General features: G+C 43.2%; 1 long non-coding RNA gene across 1 annotated transcript; it reads right to left on the bottom strand.

The window, feature by feature from the left end:
• Nucleotides 1–799: 799 nt before the first annotated feature.
• Nucleotides 800–1499, bottom strand: LOC138358976 (uncharacterized). Its single transcript, XR_011225677.1, has 3 exons — nt 1414–1499; nt 1246–1302; nt 800–1065 (listed from the first exon to the last, which is right to left on the bottom strand). It is a non-coding gene; the product is annotated as an uncharacterized lncRNA (long non-coding RNA).
• Between the last annotated feature and the right edge of the window lie 7110 nt (nt 1500–8609).

The raw sequence follows: 8609 nt of genomic DNA, 5'->3' as shown, positions 1-8609 counted from the left end.
TTACAAATTTATCAAAGTCCTTGATCAGACAGAGATGCTTGCCTTCTAATAACAACAAAGGGACTTTATCGGCATACTTTTCCTGGCTTTTCCTAGCTAAACTAAGATAGTATCTGTTACTTTCATGAGTTATTGTATAAATATAAATAGAAATTTTGTTAAGCTTCTCTATTTTCTTAAGGTTATCAAATGATACGGGGAATCTGATTTCATCTGCCCATACTACGAACCTTCTACACCATCGAAGGCTTTTGTAATGATGTCTAACGTTTTTTATAGTCCTGCCCAATGCTAAGTTTTTATATGCCGCAATGCACTGTAACAAACACTCATCTCCTTCACTTTCAGGATTAAATACTGATTCTTTACCCTTTAATTTTGCAGGATATGGTACATATGATCCAAGGTGCATAGGGTGGCGAATATATGAAAAATTAATGGCAAAGCCTGACATGGAATGAATTCCTATACTTGAGGATTGGACATTTTTTAGGCATTCGTCAATTTTAGCAGACATTTCGTCAACCCATGAATTTACGAGAACTTCAACCTCTTCCTGTGTAACAGTCTGAGTTTCTCCTCTAATTGAAAATACTTCGTCTAATATTTCATATTGATCGTCGGCATGATTAAGTTTTTGCAAAATTATGCTTACGTCTGGGTAAATGTGAAATGAGGGAGGGAATTCTTCCTGTATTTGTCTGAACTGATTGTCTATATATTCTATAAAAAATTCCCTATACCTATTTATATATAAGCTGGGGTCGGCGTCTAAATGTCCGGGAATGGAGAAAGAATGTCTCGAGAATGAACCTTCGAAATGGTGTATGACTTCTAACACTCGCGGAACAACGTTATCTAAGTTAAGTACCTCTGGGGAATCTGGAGCGTTGACTTCTTCATCTGATATGTCGTGAACAGGGGGTTGATTGTCTTCTTCTTCTTCATCTGAGGATGCCTGCTGGTTGCCGTCTGGTGCATCTTCTTCTAGCTCCTGGGACAGCTGGGGTTGACTGCGTACAGGCGTGCTCCACTCAGAGGGTTGGGTTGAATCCAGGGGCGATTCTGTAATATAATATTAGCAATGAATAAACATTAAGAGGAAAACAAATTTGAAAACAATAAGAGGATTTGAAAACCTTAATAGGAAAATATCGTGTAAATAAGAGGAATTATTAAAAGGGAAAGCAAAAAGTCTAAATAAGAGGAAAAACTGAATTACAGATAAATAATAATATTACTTACGAGCTGGGATGTTGATTCCACCAAGTATGAGATTCTCTTGATCACGAATAGGAACTCCTGTAATGGAAACATTTTTCTGTATGAGTATATATTACTTATTTATACACTTGTTTAAAAAATATATAATTATTAACTTTTTAAATTACGAAAATTATTGTGAAAACGTACGGTTATTTATGATGCGACGGCGTTTGGGTGGAGGTTCAATGACGTTTCTGGCATCGGTGGGAGGTTCTCGGTTAACGGACCAACGACAGTATGGGCAGGAAGTAGAACCATGAACTGAAATAAGAATAATATATATAAATTGACTGTCTGTATGTATGTATATATGTTTCAGATATATATTTTCTTTGAAAGTTTATTGAATGTGCGAGAAAAAGAGGTACTTACGATTTGCACAATAGAGTTGTCCACAGCTGGCACAGGTTACGTCAAAATGTCCAGGCGGTGTAGGCCCGTTGCATCCTATACAGTACAGTCTGCATTCTTGAAGAGCGTTGATAGACATTTCACCTAGGCATGTTAAACACTGAGTTTGACACACATGCACGATTTCGTTGTTGAGAGGAGACAGGCACAGAGGACACACTGACATGATGATATGACTAGGCTGGGGGAACCTTGTGAACAGGATGAAGATTGAATGTTGACTGAAAGTGTAGGCCTCTGAGACTTAGGCAATCTGAGGGGGCCCCTGAATGAGCGTAATAACGATAGTGTGCCCCTGAGTGAGCATTTGGCTGTTTTATTAATAGCGAGAATGATTGGCGAATACTAGGAATAAACTCTTTTATTATAAATTGTGTAAACTATGAATTAGATGACTAAATAAATTATAAATAAATAAATAAGTTTTATTAACGCCTAATGTATATATATATAAATTATTACGGTGGCGAACGCTGACAATGACTGGTAGATGACAGGACAGGTAATCAGGTGATGATTGCCTCGGGCAGATAGCCTGGGGCAGGTAGCTGGGGCCAGCTTAGTTAGTCTCTGAGACAGTTTCAGTATTAAAGGTTACATTGAGATGCTTCGGTTGATTTGTATAAAACTGACTGGTTAATGAAAAAGGAATAAAACATTAGTATGTCAGAAAAAATAGGAAGAGAGAATAATATGAAGAGGAGAGAGAGAGAGGAGGGACGGTCCAGATATTATGGAGAAGATAAGATAAGATATGATAAGAGGCGACCTACAAGAAGCGTCTGGCTGGCCGGGCGTAAGGTAAATAAAGGTGACGCGAGAGATTGCGAGGTAAGGGGGGAGGGAGGGGGTGTGAGGTACGAGACCTGAAAACCCTGGCTTACATAGACGATTTTTGTAAGTTGAAAACATGTAAAATATGTCCGTAGAGTTCTCCTGGAAACCCTAAAGCGCTACATACGTTATTTGAATTTCTCCCATAAGGCCTTAACAAACTTCTAAGTCTCGGAAATTATTTTTCTCATAAGAATTCCATACTTCTAAAATCTGTGACAAAAAATTTACCTGAAAACCCTGGCTTACACGCGTGATATTTCCCAGAAAAAAAAAATGTTCTGTGAGTTGTACAACTCACAGGGGTTCTCTGGCCTGAAAAAAAAAATGTTCTGTGAGTTGTACAACTCACAGGGGTCCTCTGGCCTGAAAAAAAAAATGTTCTGTGAGTCTTACACCCTACTACTGATATGGAGGAGAAGCTGTGACCCAAGCAGCAGGTCCCCTTCTCCACGGCGCCTAAAGTCTCCATTGGAAAGCAAACGCCAATACGATTGGTTTCAGCGACGTGGAGAGGGCGCCGGAACAAATATGTGGCGCTTATATGTGATTATAATGAGAGCATACTGATATACTCTCATTATAACCATATATTTGGTGATGATGCCAAAATTATGAGAAGGATTAAGACAGGAGGACAGCAAGATACTACAAGATGATCTGGACAGACTAAAGGAGTGGTCCAACTGGTCCAAGTGGTCTAACTGATTCAAGTGGTCCAACTGGTCCAAGGATACGAGTACTGACCATGAGCTGGGATATAAGGACAGAAAAAGCTGGAATGCAAGAACTGAGAAAGAGCTGGGTTATGGGTACTCACCAAGAGCTGGAATACGAGTAATGACAAAGAGCTGGGATATGAGGATAGTAAGAGCTGAAATACAAGTACTGACTAAGAGCTGGGATATGAGGATAGTAAGAGTTGGAATATGAGTACTGAAAAGTACTAGGATATAGGTACTGACCAAGAGCTGTGATATGGGTACTGACCAAAAGTTAGGATATGAGGACAGTAAGAGGTGGAATACGAGTTCTGACCAAGAGCTGGGATATGAGGAGAGCAAGAGCTAGGATATGAGTACTGACCAGGAGCTGGGATATGAGGACATTAACAGCTGGAATACGAGTTCTGACCAAAGGCTGAGATATAATGACAGATAATAGCTTGGATAGGAGTACTGACCAAAAGCTGGATATTATCCAGCATTATTTATTATCAGATATTAACCATATCTGAACTTATCCAATTAACATCCATTGTTTTGTGTTCAATTTGATGTTTAGTGTGCAAGAACCATAAATATATTTAGGAGAAAAGGAGTGGGTGTAGAGGAGACTAGGAGTGGGTGTGGAGGAGACTAGGAGTGGGTGTGGAGGAGATTAGGAATGGGTGTGGAGGAGATTAGGAATGGGTGTGGAGAAGACTAGGAGTGGGTGTGGAGGAGACTAGGAGTGGGTGTGGAGGAGACTAGGAGTGGGTGTGGAGGAGACTAGGAGTGGGTGTGGAGGAGACTAGGAGTGGGTGTGGAGGAGACTAGGAGTGAGTGTGGAGGAGACTAGGAGTGGGTGTGGAGAAGACTAGGAGTGGGTGTGGAGGAGACTAGGAGTGAGTGTGGAGGAGACTAGGAGTGGGTGTAGAGGAGACTAGGAGTGGGTGTAGGGGAGACTAGGAGTGGGTGTTGTTATGACCCCATGTAGCCTGGTGGAACGAATCTTCCCAGTGAGTTATTCTGCGTTCCGGACCAGAAATTAAGTCGGAGGAGGAAAATATATAATAAACGTAAATGAGTAATTTAAGAATAAGAGCTGATAATGAGCTTCTAATTTAAGTGACATGGAATGACATCTCGATATTTTGGGTGACGTGACGTGACGCTAGCTAGACGTCATGACGTTACTTGAGTCACAGCAGTCGTCAGAGATGGTCGTACTTTGTTGATAACTTGGAAGATGTAAGAATATAGTGCCCTGTGTTAGCAGTGAAGTGAAGGCTACTTGTTTGCAAGTTAGTTAGTTTAGTTCATTTATTATGCACCCCATACCCACCTTGTGAGCGGTAGTGGAAAGGGTTACAGAGGCACATAATGGGCTCAGGGACTGAACCCCACAGTCCCTGAGCCCATTATGTGCCTCTGTAACCCAAGTGTGAGGAAGTTGTTGGGGACATAGTACACCATTTTTCTGTGATTTGGATATATTAGAGACGGCCTGGAAGAGTGTGTTGGTCGCGTCTTTGTGGAACTCTAATTGTATTCTCCTTCAAGAGGAAGGAAGTAAGCAAGTGTTTCTGTGTGGAGCGTGCTTGGCGACTCCGTTTACTCAAGTCAGGATTGGAGGAAGCCTTGTGAAGCAATCCTATAGCGATTTTTATGGGCAGCCTATGTGAGCCCCATGTTGAGTGCCAGGGCGTGAGCGCCCCATGTCACAGATTCCTGCGATTTGTGTGGGAAGACGTCAATGGGGGAACTTTGAGGCTGAAGAAGCAGTTAATGGAGGAACTGCGTGGCTGGAGAGGAAGAAGTGTATGCTGATTTCTGAGGTAGAGCAGAGCTCCATAGTGAGGAGCTGAACTGCAAGCAGTGTAGGAGAGCTACATGTTTCTTTGTGGAACCAGTGGAGAAGCGTCACTGATTTTGGAGTTGGACTTCGTTGTGCAGCAGATTGGGAGAACTGCAAAAGTGCTTTTCCTGATATTTTGGAGGATATAAATATATGCATTGATACATTGGCCTCTAGGTGCAAAACAGAGACTCTTTATGGACACATTATTGTAAAAGGGGAAGTGCTTGAATGCTTATTGGCATGTAAGACGCAGTGTAAGGTGAGAGAATGATTTCTTTTTTTGTTGGGGGATACTTATGTAGACGTTCTAGGTATTTCAGCCCCCCATGCAGTTTAATATACTTTCATGGTTGAAAATGCATTATTGTTGTGCTAGGTATTTCAGCCCCAAGCAGATAGGGTTTAGTAAGTGGTGAGTCAAGAGTTGTGCAGCCGCCTGATATGGATAGTTGGTGAAGCCAGAATATGATATTGGAGAGTTACTGAGTTGTAGCAACTTAAGAGTGTTACACTGTAATATTGTATATAATATGTCTTTCATTATGTACGTTTCTATGTATTAAATGTTTTATTTGTTAACTCGTTTATACTCTTTTCCTGGTGAGTTGTCCCAGAATGCGAGAGAGAGAGGCTGTGGACTGGGTGACAGTAGACACTAATTCACAAAAAAGGGGATTCAGGAAATCATTCCAAACAAGAAGAGAGTGGGGAGCCACGGCGGCTCGAGTAGGGAGTGTTCACAAGACAATGAGGTCAGTTTTGGAGCCGCATCCCTAAATTGGTGATGCTGAACCCCTCCTAAATATCAAGATGCATACACGGTGATCTAGGTAAATTGCAAGCACCACAGGGTCCATTGCTTTTCGACCGACGGTGGTGGGAGTGTGGCTGCCAAGGTCGGCTGTTGTTCATACAGGGAGTTGTTGGGGACTCTGTCCGCCTGTACGGCAGTAACAGTCTGGTGCAACGCCCAGAGCTCCCTTTTGGGTTTAAATTCCCAACCAGCTCATATTCCCTGAAGTAAGAGTGCAGATGAGACTAAGAGTGAGTGTGGTGGAGACTAGGAGTGATTGTGGAGGATACTAGGAGTGGTGTGGAGGAGACTAGAAGTGGATGTATAGGAGTGGGTGTGGAGGAGACTAGGAGTGGATGCAGAGGAGACTGGAAGCGGGTGTAGATGAGATTAGGAGTGAGTGTGGAGGAGACTAGGAGTGGATGTGGAGGAGACTAGAAATAATTGTTGAGGAGACTTGGAGTGGGTGTGGAGGAGACTAGAAATAATTGTTGAGGAGACTAGGAGTGAGTGTAGAGGAGACTAGAAGTAATTGTGGATGAGACTAGGAGTGGGTGTAGAGGAGACTAGGAGTGGGGGGTAGAGGAGACTAGAAGCGGGTGTAGAGGATACTAGGAGTGGGGGGTAGAGGAGACTGGGAGTGGGTGTATAGGATACTAGGAGTGGATGCAGAGGAGACTGGGAGCGGGTGTAGAGGAGATTAGGAGTGAGTGTGGAGTAGACTAGGATTGTGTGTTGAGGAGACTATGAGTGGGTGTGGTGTGAGCATAGGAGTGAGTGTGGAGGAGACTAGGAGTGGGGGTAGAGGAGACTAGGGTACAGTGTGGAGGAGACTAGGGATGGGTGTTGTTACAAGGTGTGAGCTGGGCTAGCCAAGGGGGCTTCTAGGGGTTCAAGAGAAAGAATAGTCAGTCTCTCTGACTCACGTAACTCACCAGAGTTATTTGGTCCCAGAAGTGAGGACCATGTAATGCCCACCACCGCAGGTCTATGCTCCCACCACCTGGGTGTCACTGATTCTCCCTGGGAGCCCTTCAGTTAACCACGAGAGGAACTGCTACCAGCAATTTCGGTCTTGCCCCCATGGAGGAGTGAAGGAAGACTCAAGATTACCTTGAACAGCACTACCTCTGAGTCTTGCCCGTCATAACAAAAGGGCCACAGGTCTCTCTTCCACACCTGTGTTTCTTCACTCTCACAAGGTCGCCAGCTGGGTTAATGTATCTGCACCCCAGCAGTGCAGTTCAGTAGTTATGCACTTTGTTGCCTGATAGAAAAAGTATTGCTGCACTTACGGCATTGAAACAGTACTAGGGTACGCTTCTATAAATGTCTATGTTGCTTTAACACTGCCAGCCACTAAGAAAGTTCCATATAAAAACTTACTCTTCAATAGGTGGGTTACAATATCACTCGAGTATGCTCGTAGAGATAATATGGAGGCACAATCAAAGATATCAGTAAAAATATATGACATTTATTAACGAAAAGTTACCTGAACACATATATATAGATATAGTAGTGGTACATGAATAGATATATATAATAAATATTATGGAGATCATCGGCAGCTCTTCTTTCACGACCTCCGGCAACTGCGTCAGCTGGACAGATTTAAATGGGGGTCTCACACGTCACACCTTCTCAAGGGAGGCGGGGCCACTTCTTCGACGTCGACCTCCTCCTCCCCTACTGCCACTTCGTCCACACACTGTCTTCTTGAACAGTCGTAAATATTAGCTGCCCTGCTGCCTATTCTAACACTAATGTAATAATAAATATACTGATATCATATATATATATATTTGCTGGCCTAACTAGCCGAATCAGCAAGGGGTAATGGGAAGGTAAAAATTATCTACCTTAAACATTCCTGTCCACTACACCTGCCCTTCGATTGTGTGAAGTTCTCACGGCTCCAGGTCGCTCCTCGGCAATCCAGTAGCGTGTTGCAAGGCCTCAGGTGTCGTGGAGTAATCGCGTCCTCTCCGTGTCAATCCCAAAAGTTCAGGTATTCCAACTCTGGTCCAACCAGTGGTAATTGATCCGGTCACTGTATATACACTTTAATTCCACAAGATGTTACCTCCTTTATCTAGAAACGATGTCTTCCTTTCAGTGTCTCAGTAGATGTGACCGAGTCACAGAAACACTGCTCATCTACCAGTCAGACTCGCAGACGTCAGTAGTAGGGGGTAAGCGCCACAGGTAACTTTTTTTTCTGGGGGAAAAAGTTACCTGTGGCGCTTGGGGGTTTTCAGGTAAATTTAAAATATCACGTGTAGCGCTTGGGGGTTTTCAGGCTAATTTGGGGAGTCACAGATTTGGAATTAAGGAATTCTTATGAGGAAAAATTTTTCTGAGATTTTAGAGGTTTGTTAAGCGTTCTTATGAGGAAAATAAGTAGGAAAATCTTAAAGAAAATTTTTAGAAAATATCATGTTTGTGTCACAGCATTTCCAGGTGAACTCTACGGACATGTTTTGCCTGCTTTCAACTTCGGAAAAAGTTACCTGTGGCGTTTCGGGGTTTTGAGGTCAAATATCACGTGTAGCGCTTGGGGGTATCCCCCTTCATCTCCTGCCCCTACATCACACCCCATCACACCCCTCCCTCCCCCCCCCCCTTACCTCACAATCTCTCGCGTCACCTGTGTTTACTTTAGCCGGTCAGCCAGACGCCGCATGCAGGTCACCTCTTATCTTATTTTATCTTATCTTCTCCATAATATCTGGACCGTCCC

Source organism: Procambarus clarkii, chromosome 88 (genome assembly GCF_040958095.1).
Source record: "Procambarus clarkii isolate CNS0578487 chromosome 88, FALCON_Pclarkii_2.0, whole genome shotgun sequence".
In the NCBI taxonomy this organism is placed as follows: domain Eukaryota; kingdom Metazoa; phylum Arthropoda; class Malacostraca; order Decapoda; family Cambaridae; genus Procambarus; species Procambarus clarkii.
The sequence above is the reverse complement of the archived record's forward strand: the minus strand, read 5'-3'. Positions and strand labels throughout refer to the sequence as shown.